Raw genomic sequence first — 20467 nt, 5'->3', positions numbered from 1 at the left:
GGGGGTGGGGGTGGTATCCAGCACAGTTTTACTGGACTCTTCATGTTTTAGCCTAGAAGTCATTACCTCCAGAAGTGATTTCATTCTTCCAGGTATGGTGACCATTTCTCCTATGTACCTGTGTAGCACACAATTTAACCCCACTTGCGGTATTCCTTGGTATTTCTTTAAAACTTCTCACTTACTTGTCTGTTCTGCCTCTGGATCACAGCCTCTCAAGGACAGAAAGTACATCTCCTTTGTTGATGGGTTATGCATAGCACCTAAAACAAAATAGGTGCAGAATAAATAAATGAATGAACAAGTATACAGAGAAAGAGTGCTACTGGTTAAGCATCTAACAGATCTTCAGAGTGGCCTCTGGCAACTCCCACTAGATCTTTGGAAATCATGATCACACAAGCATTTCTTCCAAAACAGGAACAGATGGGAGAGAAGCCCTTCCCAGTAGGAATATTATACCCCTGCCCTGAAACTTCTGTAAAGCCCAGAACACCATACTGTCATAATGTGATGACAGATGAAAACTGCAAAATTAAATTCAAGCTCATCTTGCAATTTTCCGTTTAGCCTTCTGTTGCCAACCTAGGAGGTGCTTATAAAACAGCTTGAGGATTTACCGCTAATACCTTCCCTAAGACAGCATTGTCTTTTGGCAGTCAGGGCCCCACCAAATTGCTGTTTTGGTGCTGGGCGTGTTAAGCGGATAGAGAAAGGGCAGAGAAAAACAATGGAATCACTCTTTCAGCTGTGCATTCATCTTAGCTGCGTAGGTATGATGGTTTTTGACTTTTATGATGGCTCCAAATAAAATGGACGGGAACATCCCTAGCCCCAATCTATATGATTGTATCACTTTGGTTTAGGGTTTCTCGTAATACAGGTTTCATTCTCTCCTCTACATTGGACCATGTCCATCCCTCTAGTCTGAGGAGCAAGCAGATTCCATTGTCTTTCCCTCCGGGCTCTGGAGATTCCAGGTTTACATTTGATTTCAAGGAAGAAAACCACAATACCAAAGTCAGTATTAGAGTGAATTTTAGTTGACTTTCACAATTCTCGCAAATTTGCTGCAAGTTTCTAGCTAAACCATGATTCTAAGGAACCATCTTAATGGATGGGCTATGTGACTCCAGTAGGAATCAAGTTGGACTCTTTAAGGGCGAGGATGAAAAGATAAAAAGATAAATAACAAAACAATACAAAACAAAAAGGCGAGGATGAGCTTTGCTTTAATGTGGTTGGGGGAAGAAATGGATGCAACATGATCGGAGATAGGACTCTGGAATCAGTTTGATTTGAACCTATAATTTGTACTTTTGCAAGGTTTTTCATGTAGAAAGTATATTTTTTATTGAAGTATAATGTATATAGAGCAATATGCAAAATTATAACAGGATAGCTAGATGAACTGACACAAAATGAACACCCCCATAGAACTAGCATCCAGATAAATGAACATTATAAGAAAAACAGAAGCTCTGTCCTTGTACCCTCTTCATCACTACCAAACTCCAAGGTAATAATGATCCTGACTTCTATTAATTTTGCTTGCTTTTGAGTAATACAGTATGGGGCCATACAGTATGATCTCTTTTGTACCTGACTTCTTTTATTCAAAGTAATATTTGTGAGTTTACCCAAGTTTGTATGTAGCTACCATTCATTCTCAGTATAGGACTCCAGCGTGTTAATATACCACAATCGATTTGTCTGTTCCATCATTGGTGGATGTTGGGTTGTTTCCAGTTTGAGGCTATTACAAAGTGTGCCTCTATGAACATGTCTTTTGGTGAGCACTTAGGAAAAGTACTTAGGAATAAACCTGCTGGGTCACCGAGTATCTCATGTTCCACTTTAGATTGATCTAAACTTAAATTCACTTTTCCAATTTCTGGTTGAGTGACCTTAAGCAAGTCATTTAAGATTTCTGAGCCTGTTTCTCTGGCAATGAATGGGGAATTTTTACGTTGCAAAGTTGTTTTAACGATAAGGTCATACAGTATAAAGTATCTGGCATAGTTCTGACATGTAAGTGATATTTTCCCCAAAGATGTGTAGCATTCAGTAAATATTTTATGTGCTTCCCTGTCTTTCCAGTCTTTGTCACAGGTTGGTTGGAACTCCATGATCTGAGTGCTGGCCAGTGGGTATGAGTGGAAATGGGAAGTGCTTCTCATAGGCCCTCACGCCACCTTCCAGCTCTCTTTTCCCCTGCTACAGAAGCAAGTGTTGGAATGGTGGCATCACACGAGGATAGAGTTCCCCAGGGTCCCTGAGGGACAGCGTGGAGCACACACTCCACTGACCAGCGTTGGATGCGTAGCATGAGCAAGAAACTTGAGTGTTCCATCACTGCTGTTTCTAGGGTACACTGTTACTGCCACATGCCACGGACGGATAAATCCAGTACTCAGCTGATGGGATGGGGCTTCACCCCAGTGAAACCATTAGAATTTCCCTTTGAAGAGTTAGTTATATGACTCAGACTCAACACAGACAGCACATATGACTTCATTTTTGAATGGCAAGGAAATCTCTTCTTGTTGGGACTAAAGAGAAAACATTGAAAGTGATCTTTGGCTGGAATATGTTAATTGAAGATTCTCTCTTTCTCTGTTGAGAAACCAGGTTGTTAATTCCAAAACTGTGCCTGATGTACCCCAAACATAGCATTGCCTTCACAAAGAGAAGGCCCTTGGTGATTATTAGCTTAAAAAAATAAAATCCTCTCCCACCAGGTTCAAAGCCAGCCTCATTCTTTTGTTCCTATAAAGACTTTCTTTCTTCGCGTTCCCTGGTGCCTACATGGCCTATGAGCTTTCTCCTAATGATTAAACTCCTAAAAATACTACAAAGAATGCTTAATAAGGCTTTTGTGTTTTCCTGGTTGCTATAGAGACTGTTTAGTGTAGGATTTTAAGTACGTGTAAATATGTATTTTGGACAGTGTTTAAAAACACGTATAATTTACCCAGCCATAACAGCTACTTCAGAGTGTTGCAGTTCAGGGCGATAAGGCATATGTAAAGCATTTTATAGTGTGTTATTTATAGTTATTTACTTAATAGCTTACAACAGTTTCTTCCATTGTGCAAAGGAAATAGGCATTTACCCTGTTTTAACAATGAATATCATTTACTCCAAGGTAGCAATTGATAGTTTTGAGTCCCGTGCAGGGTTGCGAATATGCAATTGGTGTATAATGTTGATGCAGGAACGGAAACCACATTGACAGAGAGTTATTAGGAAAACAAAGGGTCTCCCTGATGGAGTCTTGCGCTCATTAGGGAAGTTGTTGACTGAGCTACTCTGGCAAGATCGGAACCCCCTGTAAAGAGGCCACTCTCTGTTTTGAAGTTACCCCCAGGGATGCACCCAAGGGTGAAATAACACCCATAATAACAGCAACAACAATTAATAGTTCCTGAGCAAACTCAACTTGGCCACAGGCGCGGTGCTGTTTCGCATTCATGATCTCATTTAATCCTCACAGCACCGTGGCTCCATGAGATGGGTACTGTCATTAACTTTGTCGGATAAGAAAACTGAAGCAGAGAGGTTATACAGCTTGACCAAAACGAGAACAAAACTGGTAGATGGTGGAACCAGGAGTGGAATCCAGGTCTGCCTCACTCCAAAGCTCGTGCTCTTGAGTGTTGTTCCGTACCACTGTTCTGCCAGGGAGTTCATGACCCACACAGGGGTTAGTTCTTTCTCAGCAATTTAGCCCTGACCGGCAGCACGTCTGTGCGCATGTGTCCGCATGCGCGCGCGCGCGCACACACACGCACACAGTTTTCAGACACACAGCTTTTTTGACAATAGTCAATTCTGTTAGTCAAAAAATAAGATGTGATCACAGCTACTGAGCCACACAGTCCAGGTCCTTTACACATGCTGGCTTTTAAACCTTACTACAATGTCAGGTGATGGACTCGTTACTCCTTTGTTCAGATGTGGAAGCTGACTCTCAGGCCAGGCCTGTCCAATATCACAGAGCTTGTTTGCAGCAGAACCAATACTCAGTACCAGATCAGGCATAGCTCAAAACACCGTGTCATTCTTTGAAAGCACAGTGTTTCTCAACAATGGGACCATTTGCATCCTAGGGGACATTTGGTAATTCCTGGAGACATTATTTTTGTCACAGTTGTGAGGAATGCTACTGGCATCTAGTAGGTAGAAGGCAGGGATGGTGCTAGACACCCTACAACATACAGGACAGCCTCTCAAAACAGAGTCATTTGGCCCCAAATGTCAATAGTGCCAAGGCTGAGAAACCCTGATTTAATGTAAATATACTCCAAGATGGACTTGGTGATATTATGTCAGTTGAAGTTAAATTGATTAATCAAGTAATATCAGTTGCTCATTTATTAGCTTAGATGAAAAATGAATTTTAAGATTCAGGATTTTAAAACTTTGAATAGTCAGCTCGTCATTGTGTACCGTGTTGTTTTAGAAAGGTACCTAAAATGTTCTTATACACCAATACATGTTCAATAAAACTTGTGATCAGGATGGACCTTCCAGCATCTGAGATGATATATATGGTAAGAGCTGATTATAATAGCTAGCATGTGGTCAGTCTCATTCTTTTGTTGACTGTGAAAAACATAGTCCTGGTCTTTCCATAACTGAGAGAGTGACTGGCTCCCAGGAAGAACCCAGCATGCCTCCTGGTGAATCCACCCACCCCATCTCTCTTCCCTCCCATTTTCTCTTTTTATCCCTAACAATTACATGTTCATGGATTCAGTCCATCACCAAACAAGTATCTACTGTATACGCACTCCTACTGGGACCTCTCCTAGAATCTCTACTGGGCTGGCACTCATTCTAGTCACCGTCTTGATTCCTGACTCAGTGAAAAATGTGCATCATTTTTGCAAAATACATTTACGCTTCATAAGGAAAGGACCTTTCTCTGCCTAACTCAGCTCTGTGCCCTTGGAGGTGTCCTGTCCTAGGAAAGTGTCTGGTATATAGGAAATGTTCACTAAATATTTGTTGACTAGCTGAATATATTCTATGATACTTAATAGAGTATTTGTATTCTATGATGATGAAAAAACTTAGGAAACAGGAACAAAACTCCAAGTGATCCAGACTTCTTAGAAAATGTAAACATTCAGATGTATCCAATCCTAGACAAGTGTCGGGTAGTATACATGGGTTCAAGCCATACCCACAGCAAGGAGGCTGGAAACGCATCATAGAAGAGGGAGGAGTCTAGGGAAGTCCTCGGAGTTGAGACATGCAAGGGCTAAATGCCTGGCTAAATACCTGGTCCCCTCCTGGCATCACAGGGGCTCTTTTGGGATCCCAACCTTGAGCGTTTCACTCTTTTAGCTATTTATACTTTGTCCCCTACTGGACCCAACCTTCTCTCTTCCAAAATGAGCTGTTAGAGATACGAGCCTAGATTCCCTGGAGTCCTTCCCCTAGGGGATCCTGGACTTTAGGATTCACTCTTTAGATGTAAAAATAAAAAGAATGCCCCTTTTATGGAGTCCTTTGCACGTGTCAGAGCTTGAGCTAAGCAGTTTGTATCTATTATATTACAACCTTGATCTTAATTAAAACCCCACAAGGAGGGTGCAGCTATTCCCATTTTGCAGTTGAGGAAACTGAGAAGCAGATCGTTTGCAAAGCTAATTGCTTTTGGCTTTTTAAAAATGCATTCTAAAAGAAGGTGCCAAGTTTCTGGGTGGGAACTCAAGCTAAGAGACTGGTGATGATCTTAAATTTCATTTTTAGTCCTTCATGTCATCACTGGCCTTGCTCCAGCTCCAACCACATAGCTTTGCTGAGATTTTCAAGTGTGAAAAGGAAGCAGGAAGGTACAAAAAGATTTGGAGAACATTAACCAAGCCAGAAGAGCTGTAATAGGAAGACGTTAACAGTGTTGTCATTGAGTACAAGAGGATTTAAGGAACTCAAGTGTGACATTCAGTTAGAATCAAGATCTAGCCAGTCTGGTCCATGGGCATGATATGGGGACCATTAGAGTCATCAGTGGAAGTAGTGCCTCAAATCAGATAGGTGCTCAAGCATCAGGATGAGATTTATCCAAATCTGTGAGAGAGCTGCTGGTCACCCGCTTCAGCCCTGAACATCCAGGTTGTCTTGAATTTGGTTTGGGTCAAGAGTGCAGCCCATGGGATAGGTACAAGTCCAGACTCCATTCACAGCATCAGACTAAAATAACATCAGGTAAATCTCCACATAAACACATCCATGGAAAGGCAGGGAACAGGAGGCATTTGTTTGACAAATATTCATCGAGATTCATCTATGTTCCTGGCACTGGAGATAGAGAGTTGCAAGCAAGAAAGAAGCACTATCTTCACCGAGTTTACAGTCCAGCAAGATAGACAGACAAGATACAGGTCAGCCTCTGTACAGCCCTGCTGCAATATTCACCAGCAGAGAAAGTGATGCTGATCTGCTACAGTCTTCTGACTCAAAATGTGGTCCACAGACAGCAGCATCAGCAACGCCTGGGAGCTTATTAGAAAAACAGAATCTCAAGCCTCACCCTAGACCTCCTGAATCAGAATCTGCATTTTGGCAAGATCCCAGTGCACCCATGTGCTTATTAATGTTTGAGAAGTGGTGGTCTGCAAGCCTTCTTTCCAGAGTGGGGTCTTTGGTGACTCCACCAGGCACACAGGGTCTGTCACTTCCTGCCACAGACATCCTCAGAGATATAAAGGTTACACCAGAATCAGCAGAGATCAGGTAAAGGGGAAGCAAAGTGTATTCTCAAGAGCTCCTAGAAATAATTACCGTTCTCTTAATAATAAATGAATAGGCCGCAGTCCCAGAACACGTTGAGAACAAAGGAAAACACATCAATATAAAATCCAGCAAATAAAACAATCAATTTAAAATAGATTTCTCTAAATGGTTTGCCTGCTTGGGCTAAGTGCCCCGCCTCTAGACTCCCATAGCATGCTGGGCTTATTTCTGCCTCAGCCCTTATTTTTGATCTTGAAATTTTCTGTTTCTGTGTCTGCCTCATTCTAGACTGTAAGGTCTTTGAGAACCTTCTTTCTTGAAAAGATTTAAAAAAGGGTCCTGGCATTAAAAAAAAAAAAAAAGAATTAGAGGTAGTGGTAAAAGACTGACAAAAGTTTTCTATGTGAAGTACTTTCAACAGAAGAGTAACTCATACAGTTCTAAATTCCTTCCCAAGTATCATGGCTTAGCTGCCCATCCACCCCCATGTAAAGTTCTAGATTCTCAGGCTTCATGTCAGTAATTAGCATTTGCCAGTCCAGTGGCTGGAGTCTTTTCTCTTCTAAGACTTTCTGAATATTCACTAATGTCAACAGATGGTACTCAGGTTTCTCTGCTTTTCCACACTGACTCTGGGCTTACTTCACAGATGGGACAGAAGCAAACTCAATATAATCAGAAGTTTAAAGGGCCATTTCCATCTACTCTCTCTCATTGCTGTGTCTTCAGCTTGAGAACAAGCCTGGACTTGCCTGCTGGAGATGTCCAGAACATGGAGAGGCCCAGAACATGGAGAATCCAGTTATCCAGAACATGGAGAACCCAGTCAAGATCAGCAAAGCTGCCTAACAAACCTACACCCACCCTCAGAGAAATAGGTGAGCTCTACCAAGCCCAGCTCAATCCACTAGAACCATCTAACCATCTGCAAATTCGGAACTAAGTAGATGTGCATCACTTGGAATCACTGGGTTTTCAGCTGTTTGTTACACAGCAAGAACTAACTGCTATAATTCACCAAGTAGAAGCAGCTTCCATTCACAGAGCATTTAATTCTTTTCACATATAAATCCTCTTTGCATTTGAATTCTCTGCTCATGCTCAGTGGTCTTTAGATATGGTTAAAAACAAACAAACAAACAACAGCAACAAAAAACTATAGAAACAAACCCTGCCTTCAAGCACAATCACATTTTGGTGACCCCTGGAAAGTCATTTAGAAGCTACATAGAGTCGAGAAATGACCCCCAGAAGCTACTAATAGCAGGAACATTTTTCGAATCAGTCTTATTGTCAGTGGAAGATAACTGTGTAAGTTAAAGCTTGTGTGGATATGAGGAGTAGAAAACAAATCATACTTATTTAAACAATTAAAAGTGTGAATTAAAGATGCATTTATCAGGACTCTTCTAGTTGTAAAGGATGGAAGCCAAACTCAAAACAAACCAAAAATAAGGCCCACGTTGGCCCACCTGACCGAGAAGTCATTCTCAGAGGCTATTGAGACACACCGATCCCAGGGCTCCAAAGTTGTCTGTTCCCATTTTTGCAATCAGCACACATCTCCTTCAAGCAAATGGGGGAGACACCGTAAGCATCAGTGCCTCATATTGTCCATATAACTTGGAGGCCCTGAGAAAGAGGAGTTTTTCCTAACAGTTCTGGCTCATGATGCCAATGGGAAGACTCTGATTGGCCTGACTTGGCCCAAAGCCTGAACCAATCATGATGGGCAGAGAAGTGGTGTGCTCTGATGGGCCAGGCCTGGTTATGGGGCCAGTCAGCAACGTCAGTCCTTCCTGGACCACATGGACTGGGAGAGGGCTGGTTTCCCAAGTAGGAGTTCTGGGTGAATTACACAGCTCTGTTCCCGACCAGCTGGGTGACTTCTCAGAGCATTCATTTTCTCAGCTATTCAAGTCTCAGCAGAGATTGTAGAGTCTAACTTGGAGAGTTGCTGCAAGGAATCTGTAAGACTCGATATAGAAGCAAGTTCGAATTCTACTTCGACTGCTATTACTTTCACCACTGTTGCTGCTACTAGAGTTATTACAATTAATAACAACAGATCATGCAGGGCTTACTTTGGTTAATAACCAAAGAAACTGTGAAGGGCAAGTGTCTCTTTCAAAGCCTTTGAACCCAGCTGAGTGGCCTTAGGTCGGAGAAGCTGGCTGTGCCTTCACAAATTCATTTAAAGTCTCTCTGTGTGTGCATGTGCGTAGCTCTGATTTCTGACTTCCTCTATCTCTGCCTCTTTCTCTCTTTCTCCTTGTCCCTAAATGCCTCTCCCCAGCCCACTATTAAGTTGTCTGTCTTTTATCTGTCGGCTCTTGGTTTCCCATTCTGCCCCATTTTCCCAGTCCCCTCTCCCTCTCCCCTCTCTCTCTCACCCACACTCCCTAGTGGCCTTGACACTCCTGTGATAAATTCCCCCTTTGCTTCTACCACAGCCAGCAGGACTGTCCTGTGCTTCCTTTTCGCTGTCACTAACAGCTGTGTCCTGGTCTTGACAGCTTAAGCATACATATTTTAAAAGGGAGCTCGTGCCAACCTCTGTATGCTCGAGCCAGCATTGCCGGCTGATCCCCTGCAAGAGTGAGGGTTCACCCAGTTTGCCAAACCTGAGGCCTCCATGTGGACACAAAGGCCCTGAAGGGGTCCCCTGGCTGCTGTCATCCAGCCAAAGGTCTCCTCCACAAGCCAGACACCTGAGGAGCAGCAATGCTAAGGCAGGCACCCTGCTATTTGTTAGCAGTGGGCCACCGGGGAGTTTCCAAGCTTGGCTTTGATGAAACTGAAAAGGTTGAATCATTAAATGTTTGGAGAATGTGAAGCTGGCACCTGGCCCTGTGTTTTCTGTAATATCAATTATTCCCAGAGAGCACTGCTGCTTGCTGGGCTGGGACGTACTCAGAGAGAGGGAAGGATCACCTGCTCACCTCTGAGCTGCAGGAGTGACACTGCCAGGGTGAAGGACTATGTGGGTGGTCTGGAGAAAGACTTCAGGGGATGGGGAGGGGCCACCAGCCTGGAGGGAGTGCAGTGTGAAGAATGGAGATGAAGAGTGAGCAGGTAACCCCATAATTGCTGTCGACTGCTGCTCTGTAACTGATCAGACAGACATCCAAGAAGCGTCTATTATGTGGATGGTGCTTGCATATAAATGACCAGCCTCTGCTCATATCTCAGGGAGGAAGGCCTAATTACTACTTTTGTCTCAGAAAATTCCATCACTGTGCACACCCTCAATTTCCATCTGTGTTCACATCTCCCGACTGTGGCCAGACTTCTCTAAATTCCAGAATTCTACCTCCAACCGCGTTTTTACCATCTCCTGTGTGATGTATCAAAGGGGCTTGGACTCAATATGTCTAAGATTACATTCAAGTCCCCCCACATGCATGCACTTGGTTCCGCTCTCTCTCAGAAGATGGTCCCACCCATCTGGTACACAAACCAGTCCCTGGACAAAACCCTCACCACTTATGTATCCCTGGCCTCTGCATCCAATCCCTGCAAGGGTCCATCAATTCACCTCCCGACCAAATCTCCAGCACACCCTGTCACTTCTTTGTTGTGGCCACCCCCTACCCTGATGCCACAGCCTCTTGGCCTGGCTCTCACCCAGACAAAGGCAGCAGATCCTCACTGATATCTCCACAGCGGGCTCTCCAAGGAGTCAGAAGAATCCTTCCAAGACGCAAATCTGATCAGGGCATCCCCTGCCTGCTCAGAACCCTTCAACTGCTCTGAGGACAACGACCCAGAAATCTTCACCAAGTCCTAGTAGGTGTGCTCTGGCCTCCCCTCTTCCCTCTGCTCTGAACATGGACTCTCCCTCAGTTCCCTGAAATTACCAGGCTCCTGTTTGCACGTGTTACCCCTTCCATCTAGAACTTTCCTCCATGCTCTCACTCTCTGCTATTCCATCCTCCTGCTGCAATTTATGTCACATAATTTTTGCATAGGTAATACATTTGATTTGTCAATAAAAATTCTAAAAATGTATACAGAATAAATTTTCCACCCCACTCTATCCTCCGTCCATCCAGTTGCCTCCTCATACTCGATCCCCACCTCCAGATAGTTTAAGGGATTTTTTTAAGCATATTCGAGCACATCCACACATATATCATCTTCTTCCTGGTTCTACACAAAGAATAGCACAACATACACACAGATCTGTGCCTTGCTTCCTCTTTTCACTAAACAATATGCTTTAAAGGTCATTCCATTTCAGGCCACAAACTGATGGCTCCTTTTTTATAGTTGCATAGTATTCCATTCTATGGCTATTCCATAATTTATGTAAACTGCTTCCCATTTACAAAGGCATATGATCTGTCTTTTCTTTCATTCTTCCTTTCTCTTTCTCTCTCTTTCTTTATTCTTTTTTTTATTTTTTATTTTATTTTTTTTACTATTTTGAACAATATTGTAGCAAACAATAATGTACATATAGCATTGGGAGCAAGTTTAGCTAAAGGATATAATCCTAGTAGAGGAATAGCTGGGTCTAAATGATTACATACTTGCAATTTGGATAAATGTTGCTAAATTGCCCTCCATGGGGGTTTGAAATGACACTCTCACTCACAAGAGCCTGTTCTCCACGAGCCAAAAGATTATTTTTTGTGTCACTCTGGGAGGTAAAATATGGATTCTACTAGATATTTTTAAATGAAAGACTTAATAGTTACGCAGTGTGATGCTCACACTAATGATATCTGAGCGGCACACCAGGGACATAAGTGCAGTTGCTAGTGTCCTGAAACACCCAGACCCAGATACCTGGTGGCCTTGGGCATCAATATCTCAGCAACATGTACGTGGTACTAGTTAGGAAACTATGATTTCAAGGAAAAAGGAATGTTATTGGTCCACTTTTATCCTTTAAAAATGGGTCATACATCCAGCTAACACCATATTTGGGTGCAGGTGAATTAGCTGGAGTGACAAGGGAACATGGGAGAAAAAAAAAAAAAAGAGGAGAGTGGAAAAGACACTTAGGTCTGGATTATAAAGAAAAATGCCTTTCCCACGCTGTGTGTGTATAACCTAATTCTTAGCTGCTTAACAAACTGGGTAGCTGATGAGATGGGCTCAGATGAGGGGGTGGGGGGTTGGGTGGCAGAGCAGGGGATTGGAGGTTCAGAGTCAATAAGACCATGGACTTGGTCTTATTCAACAGTCCTGGCACAAACCCCACCTCTAGCACTTGATGTGGGGCTTCCCTTACTTGGCTCCTCTCCATGACTCAGTTTCTTCATTTGTCATATAGGGGATAAAAATTTCATAGGGTCATTAGGAGGATTAACTTAGATAAGCCATGCAAAGTGCAGAGCACTATGCCTGGCACCCTAAATGGTATTTATTATTCCCTAATAATGATGGTCATTATTAATTTATGGCATTAGAGTGTGAACTACAACTCACTCAACAGTGTCAGGTACATGGGCCGTGGGTCAGACAGAACCGGGTGTCTTTCCAGGGTCTGGCTTCACTAGCTGCCTTCATGGGTAATTGTCTCAGTTTCCTCACCTATCAACTGGGGATAACATGTAAAGTCACATGGCCTTTATAAGGATGGGATGAGATCACGTAAATACTAGAGCACTTAGCACATAAGAGACTCCCTCAGTAAGTAGTAGCATCTTTTCAAACCCTAGCATCCAGCAGAGAGCAAGGCTTAAGGGAAACGTTTGTTGGGTTTTGTTCGTTAGTTTGTTTGTGTGTGTGTGTGTGTGTGTGTGTGTGTGTGTGTGTGTGTTTTGCTATGAGAAGTTGATCTGGTTTCTCCTACAACTTGAACACAGATGAATCCCACCCACCCCCCACAACAAGAGGATCTGCAGCTTCTTCCTTTCCGGCAGGTCAATGCTCTGGGCCAAATGGAATCTGCAGCTGGGGCCCCAAGCCCTTCCCATCCAGCTCCAGAAGAAGTCAAAGTTCTAATTCACTCTGAAAGGGCTTCAGCACCACCCCTGTGAGGTCCTTAAATGTTTTATGAGCTCCCTGAAATGCTCAGATAATTAAAAACACTTTCTTAATTTAATAGCTTGGCTTAATGAAACCAGGACTTTATGTTTTATTTGGAAAGGGGTGAACATCCCAGTCACACTTATTAATATTTTTAAGAGTATGCCCAATTGTGTCCAGGGATGCAGGGAAATCATTGCTTCAAGGGGGGAAATGGGCTTTTCTGAGCCTGTGACAAGTCTTGGGCTTATTAGAGCTCATTACATCCAGGAAGCCTGAAAATCTAAATTAGCAATCATCGCATATGACGTGGCAGGCTGTTATTAAGGAAGCCACTTATTACAGAAACACAGAATTATCAATTAAAAAATAGTCCACCCAGGCCCTAAAGGTCCGGCAGGATTACCTGTGCCATCCAGGAGTCATTTCAAAGGCTAACATGGAGAGAAGACTCCTCTGAGAGCAACTTTTTCTGTCAAATCAAATAAGCATGATCCTCTTAGCAGAAAAATGCCATAATTCAAACAGGCCGAATGCAAACCCAAATAGTTTTGGGGAGGGGGGCGTGGATGGAGGTATCAGTAAGAGCCAAGGATGCCAAGGGGTAGTGGTCACTTGGCATCTAGGAAGTGGGGATTCTTTATAGGGCTCTGCTTGCTTCTTTGCAGGGTGGCCACGTGGTACAGTGGGATATGAGCTTGGACTCTGAGGTCAGATGCAGGGGTGCCCTGGAACTCGCAGAGATCAGGAGAGCACATTGTACGCATCTTTTTACAGCTCCACAGTCAATGGCATCATGTTGGTAGTTTGAAATCAGCCATGCTGGGGGTATTTATACCACGGAAACAGGCAAACACTGCAAATCAGTGCTGAACCTACCTAGATGTAGGTTCAAATCCTACGCGGCCCACTGGGATGATGATCATGGGGCAATTTATTTAACTTTCCTGAGCCTTAGTTTCCTTGACTATTAAAAATGGAGATGAAACACATTCCATGTGTGTGACTTCATATTTTTTTCCCTAAGGCACTTATCCTTACCTGGCATTACAATAGATCTGTGTCTGTTTATGTTGTTGTTATTGTCCTATTGTTATTATGTCTTTCCCCATAAAGTTCCTTTGTTTCTCCAAAAATGTTTATCAAGCACCTACTGTGTCCCAGGCACTGGGATGCAGCAGTGAACAAAGCAGTCAAAAGTCTCTACCCTCATGGAGTATGCAAAGAGTAAACAAGTGTGTAAAGGGTGTGTATCCCAGATGGTGCTAAGCAACAAAGGGAAAAAAGGTGGGGAAGAGGACAGGGTAAGAGAAGAAGCGGGCACTGGAGTTCTCAGGGGACCATGACAGCATCACTGACAAGGTGACATGTGAGAAAAGAATTACAAGAGGCAAGAAGATGAGCCAGGTGGCCGTGCAAAGCGTGTGCCAGGTGGAGGAAGGAGGAAGGGGCAAAGAGGTAGGACTGTGCCTGCAGTGTGGGAGAACCATGTGGGGACACTGTGCTTGGAGAACAAGGATTGAGAGCAATGGCAGCAGAAGAGGAGATAAGAAGGGCAACAGAGACCAGGCGTCACGGGGCATAATCCGACCAAACAGAACTTTCTGCAAGGATGGACATGGTCTGTATCAACGTTGCCCATGACGGTGGCCACTAGCTGCACGTGCCTATGGGGCACTTGAAGTGTGGCTAGTCCAACTGAGGGATCTGCACTGTCAATTTTTAATTTTATTTAATTAACTGCAAATAAGTTTCATTTAAAAAGCCCACATGTGGCGAATGGCTGGAGCTCGTGACAGCTCAGTTACAGGCCACTGTAAGTGACTTTGGCTTTTGCTCCACATGAGATGAAAAGCCGTCTGGGAAACTGAACGAGGCAGGGGGTACAATCTGCCTGAGCTTGTGACAGCGTGCTCTGGCCACTCTGCTTTATAGGGAAGACCAGGGAGGAAGCGATTGCCTTCATCCCACAGGACTTACAGATGGCCCCAGGATGGAAGACTCTGTATTTTGCTCTCTTCTCTGTTCCCAGCTCCTAGAACATTTACTAGAATATAACAGCTATTTAATAATTTTGAGGGGGTTTGAATTAAGGAAATAAGCTCATGATTGGCTTACTCTATGAAGTTATTTCTGCTTTGTCTCAATTTTATGGCTTAGCAATGACATGTAGACCAGCTTCCCTGTGGGTTTATGTAGATAAGAATTTTGCTGAGAATAAATATCATTCAATATAATCAATATATCTCAATGTTTATTCCACAGACCTGAGTTTCATGGAATGTTAATGAGTGCCAAATATTAAAAGATAGACAGATAAAAAGTTCTACGAAGAAAAAAAATTGAGAAAATGCTGGTGGAAGCAAAATAAAAATGCCTTTACTACAGTATCAATGCCTTTAATGTACTAATATAAATTGTGTGGCTCCAACAGGGGATAAACATGTAGGATGTATTTTCCAACTGTTTTTGACAATAGATCCCCTAGTCTTGCCTTTGTCAAGCATCTGGCCCAGTGGCTGTTCAACTGAGCACTCCTTAGGAAATGTTGTGTTCGATTGCTGAGTAATCGAAAGAGAAGGCTGAATGTAGCCTGCCACCCCTAGTCCTTCTCTAACACTTCACCATGTTGTATTTTCTCTGTAGGATTTAACACTGTCTCCAACTATTGCCTTCATTTATGTGCTGACTTGCCTATGTGACCGTAACTTATGCTAGGATGAAACCCGTGGGAACTGAGGAGTCTTGGCTGTCCTGTTCCCAGCTGGACTTCAGTGCGTAGCACAGTGGAAGGTGCCAACAAAAAGCATTCACTGAAAGACTGAGCTGGAATCGGTGATGACTGAGCTGGAATCAGTGATGACTGAGGATTGTGTGGAACAACCCTTATCTATGCTCCGAGAATACAAAGGAGAATGTGGTACAGCCCCTGCCTTCAAGTTTCTCACTATGAGTTCAAGATTAAATATACATGCTTGAGAAACAAACTGGTGAGAAAGGACAGAATTTGACAATTAGTGATTCTAGATAAATGCTGTGGGAATTCAGTCCTTGGAATCACTGGGGCTGGGTGGGTCAGGGTAGTCTTTGGAAGAGGTGCAACTTGGGTCAGCCTTGGCAGTGAGGGTCAGAATGCCACAGAGAGGCTGGGGAAGGCATGCTGAGCACAGCATATGGTGTTTGCCCAGCACAGAGCAGGACATGCAAGAGACAGAGGCCAGTTTCCCTGGGTGATAGACTGCAGGCTCCAAGTCTCACCTGTCTGGGCTCAACTTTCTGCACAGAGTTGGTGGTCGAAAGGGGTGACCAAAAGGCCAGCAATACAAACAGTAATGCTGGTTGAGGGCATGTGCTAAGCATTTTGCCAGGATCATCTATCTCATTTAACTCTCCCTGCAACCTAAGGGATGGACATTATGCCATTTCCATTGACGAGGAAGCTGAGTCTGGAGGAGGGGTGAGTCTTCACAACCACGCAGTACTGCCTCCTCAGATAACTAGATATCCTGAGTGGAGATCCGTGCTTCAGTAAGGCTACAGTGCAGGAGATAGATGCTGAAAGCATCCCACAGTTGGGATCTCAGAGGTAGAAAGACCTATATTTGCTGGACAGGGGCATGGGAGGCTCAGGGAACTTTTCACAAAGAAGGTGACATTTTAGCAACATTTTGAAGAAAGGATGCCTCCACTTAGCAAAAAGAAAAAAAAAAAAAGGTTGGAAAGGTGAGGGTCACAGAAAGGAGGCCCAGCGTGGGTGAAGGCAGGGAAGCATGGGACAGCGTACGTGTTCAGCAGCACAGGTGAAGGCCAGTCTCTCCCAGTTCACGTCTGAGTGAGTGTTTGAATATGCAAATCAACGTGTAAGAAAAGCAATGACTGCCAGGCCTCTCAGGAGTCATAAAAAATTATTTCTTTAGAATGTTCTAGCAACAAAAAGCCAATTAAAACCCCAGGAGTCGGTGACTGAGCGTACAAAAACCAAATCCTTCTGAGGCCGTATCTCCTCTCCTCTGGTTCTCTCTCCTCATTGATCGTATTTAATTGGAAGAAGTGGCCATGGGTAAGGCGACCATGCGAGCATGGCTCTCACTTAAAATGGGCCCCTTAATGATTATTGACTGTACCTTCTATAATAAGCGGTATAATTTATCGCCGCAGCTTTGCCTCCTGGGCCCCATATCAGTACTGCTCCTGTGCAGTGGTAGCAGGGGAATAAGTGTCAAGCAGTGAGCTCAGGCTTCATCCCTTCCGTGTACTCTCCTTGCAGTACATCAGCCACGATCAGGAGCCTGCAGAGCCCCCGTCGGGAGAAAAATGGCACAGGAGAGAGGAGAGAGGCAAAGCCATGGCGGCGGGCTGACCTCTCTTTGATTATTGTTTTTTTCCCATGTATTAACAGTCTCTGACTCTGTTTTCCCATCTCTAAAATATGAGTACGATCTTTCAGGTCTGCAGAATAAATCAAAATTAATAGTGTGTGTAAAGACCCTGACTTGAGACTTAGCAAGTGTTTGATATATGCTTGTTTCCTAACTATATCTTCCGTCGTGCAGGGGACAGGATCACCTATGGTTCCGGCTGGGGGCTTGCTCCGTGCTCTGCTCTGGGATGGGGATGGTGGAGGATACATAGGATGGAAAAGATGTGTCTTTGGCTACAGTGGGCTTGGGATCTAGCTGAGGGCACAGACTAGAACTAGAGAGAGGACAGTTTTCACTCAAAGCTGGCTTCTGAGTGCTAAAGGAATTCAAAGGATGGAATTCCTTTGATGGAAGGCTTCCATAAGGAGCTGAGACTTACAGAATCACTAGGATTTGAGGTGGTGGATGGTCAGGGAAGGAGAATATCACTAGTGAAGATCCCAAGTTGAGATGGTCTTCAGGTGATTAAGAAAACTTTACGAAACCTGTTAATGTTCAAGCTTTAGTCCTCAAATTGGTAACAGTGGGCTCCAAAAAATTCTAGGAAGGCACAGGATTTGAAAATAGAAGCTTATGATTCCTTAGACGTCAAGGTGGTATTTTGTTGGTAGTTGAAACTCTCAATTGTAGATGTATGTGCGTGGCTCTCTGAGATGGTGCAATGAACCTTTGCATCTTCACACAAACATTAGTCATTTTAATGAGACAAAACCTACAGATGCTCCCTGTCATCATTTCAAAGTGATGCTCCACCCCACACTGGGGAAAGGAAAGCTGCCCCCAAGCTACTAACCATTTCAATGTTTCTTCATGTCCACACAGACCTGTCCATATTTAGAAAAACCATGCCTGGGATTTCTTGACAGAGTACAGGTGAAAATTGCTCAGATCATAAGTTTATCTTACGGCTTTGCGTGACTTCAAGAAGAATGCACGTTGGAAGAGAAGCCATGAAGTGCTTCTGTGGTTTGGGTTTTGCTGAATGTGATGCTTAGTGAGAAACTGCTCTTGGAAGGTGAGATGAAGAGACCAATTCACATGAGACACGGGCAGTAAAATACCATTAAGTTGGGGCTTCCCTGGTAGCGCAGAGGTTAAGAATCTGTCTGCCAATGCAGGGGACACGGGTTCGAGCCCTGGGACGGGAAGATGCCACATGCCTCGGAACAACTAAGCCCATGCGCCACAACTACTGAGCCTGTGCTCTAGAGCCTGCGAGTCACAACTATTGAGCCCACATGCCACAACTACTGAAGCCTGCGTGCCTAAAGCCCGAGCTTGGCAACAAGAGAAGCCGCCACACTTAGAAGCCACTACACTGAGAAGCCCGTGCACTGCAACAAAGAGTAGCCCCCACCCTCTGCAACTAGAGAAAGCCTGCGCACAAAGACCCAACACAGCCAATAAATAAATTAATTAAAAAAAAACACACACAAACTTTGGGGGAAAAAAATACCATTAAGTCATAGTCGGTTTATGCAGAATGGCTGCCAAGTCCAAACAAGAACATTTACCTGTTGTTCTACCCTCTGAGGTCTTTGCATAGACCTGTGCCAGCTAAGCCTAGGTCTTTTTCTCTTGTTCCTGAGTTTCTTTTAACAGCACCTTACCCTGTAACTCACTCTTGTGCCCTGCTCTTTGCAACCAACCGACCTGTAGCCCCAACGTACATTCTTGTGATCATAACAATACTTATCACCAGTGCCTACCCCACCCCATTCCTATTTCCCACAAACCCAATCAGTTCTGTGATGTCACTGTCCTCTTAAGTCTTGCCTTATCAATTCATTAAAAAAAAATTTAGTGTCATTCATTGTACCACATGTTCTGGACATAAGGGCCCATCCAAGATTTTTTTTTATTTTATTTTATTGAGCAGCTACTATATACATGTCATTCTCCTAGGGAAGCAAAGATACAAAGGCAAGGTTCCTGACTTCAAGAAGCTTAGCTTATTAAATCACAAGATATATCCTCCACACCCTCCACCAATTCAATTAGAGAATAGGTTTCATTATTAAATGATTTGAAAACAGAGTTGAATCCACTGACCCTCCACATCCCCTGGTCTATGTCAGGATGATGACAGGTTCTCTCTTTTTTAACTTTCCCACCTGGCCAACTCTCAGTTAGTCAGTCACCTTTCAAGGAGGAGCTCAAAGGCCTTACTTGGCTTGGGTAGATCAGGAAAGTCTTACTCCCTCTTTCATGTCCCTACCTTGCTGAGTATGCGTTTCTCTTGTAGCCTTAATCACTCCATAATAAATTGTTTCACAGATGATTCTGCTTTTTTTTTTTAAACTATACTTGAGCTCCTTGAGTACTTCTCTGACTTTTTCATTTCTACACCCAGCATCTAGTTCAGTGTCTGACTTGAGACATACTTGTTACCTGAGTATGATGAGTAATGAGGGTAATATTATGATATGTTTATGCGCCTCTGCATGGGAACATGTATTCAGTCCATTCTTCCACTCAATTCCCACTCTTTATTCAGGTCCAGCTTAAGACATTGTTTAGATAATACCCTGACCTAACCCACTCATTCTGGCATTTACCCAGTATTCCTGGGAAGATACAAGGAAAAGCAGCATATGGACCAAATCATCTCACTTAGGTCTAGGTGTTAGCATGTGTCTGCGGAATTTGTCCTTTGCTGTTCCACGTATGTCTACTCTGTCTCTTTAAGACCATGTTCCCCTAACTACGAGACCTAATATTGTTGTTATTTTTATTCTTTTACCCAACAAACCCATGTTCTAAACTTTAGTTTGTTTGGCTGGTTGGTTTTTTTTTCTTGTTTGAATGTCAAATCTCATTTGATAAGGCTTTCTTTTTCTTCACTGATCAGCATGGATAACCAGGGTTACTACTCTGGGTTAGTAAAATCCCAGCCCAAACAAAGAAATTAACATTTCTTTTAGACGGTGAGACCATTTTGTTGGTAAATGCATGAATTATTTCTGTAGTTGAGATACCACAAAAGGTTTTAGAAACCCCAATAGTGCTTTTATAAGGCTCTAGAAGTCTGCGGATGGAGACGCAACCAGAGCCTGGAAAAAAAGGTTAGTCATCCTGAGTAACAGTGATTGAGTAATCATGAGTAACACTAATCATGAGTAACACAATGGCCTGTCAACAACATATCAGGGACTCTTCTTGTCTCAGCTCTGCACTTACTATGTGACCTTAGGAAGTCACAGGATCTCCCCATGTCTGTTTCCCATATATATAAAATAGGGACAGTATCTCCTTCTTTCAAAGGGGGATTACACAGATGTACAGGATGCGATAAAATAATGAAGAAGCTCCTTACT

This window comes from Hippopotamus amphibius, chromosome 16 (genome assembly GCF_030028045.1).
Source record: "Hippopotamus amphibius kiboko isolate mHipAmp2 chromosome 16, mHipAmp2.hap2, whole genome shotgun sequence".
Lineage (NCBI taxonomy): Eukaryota > Metazoa > Chordata > Mammalia > Artiodactyla > Hippopotamidae > Hippopotamus > Hippopotamus amphibius.
Note: the sequence above shows the minus strand (reverse complement) of the source record.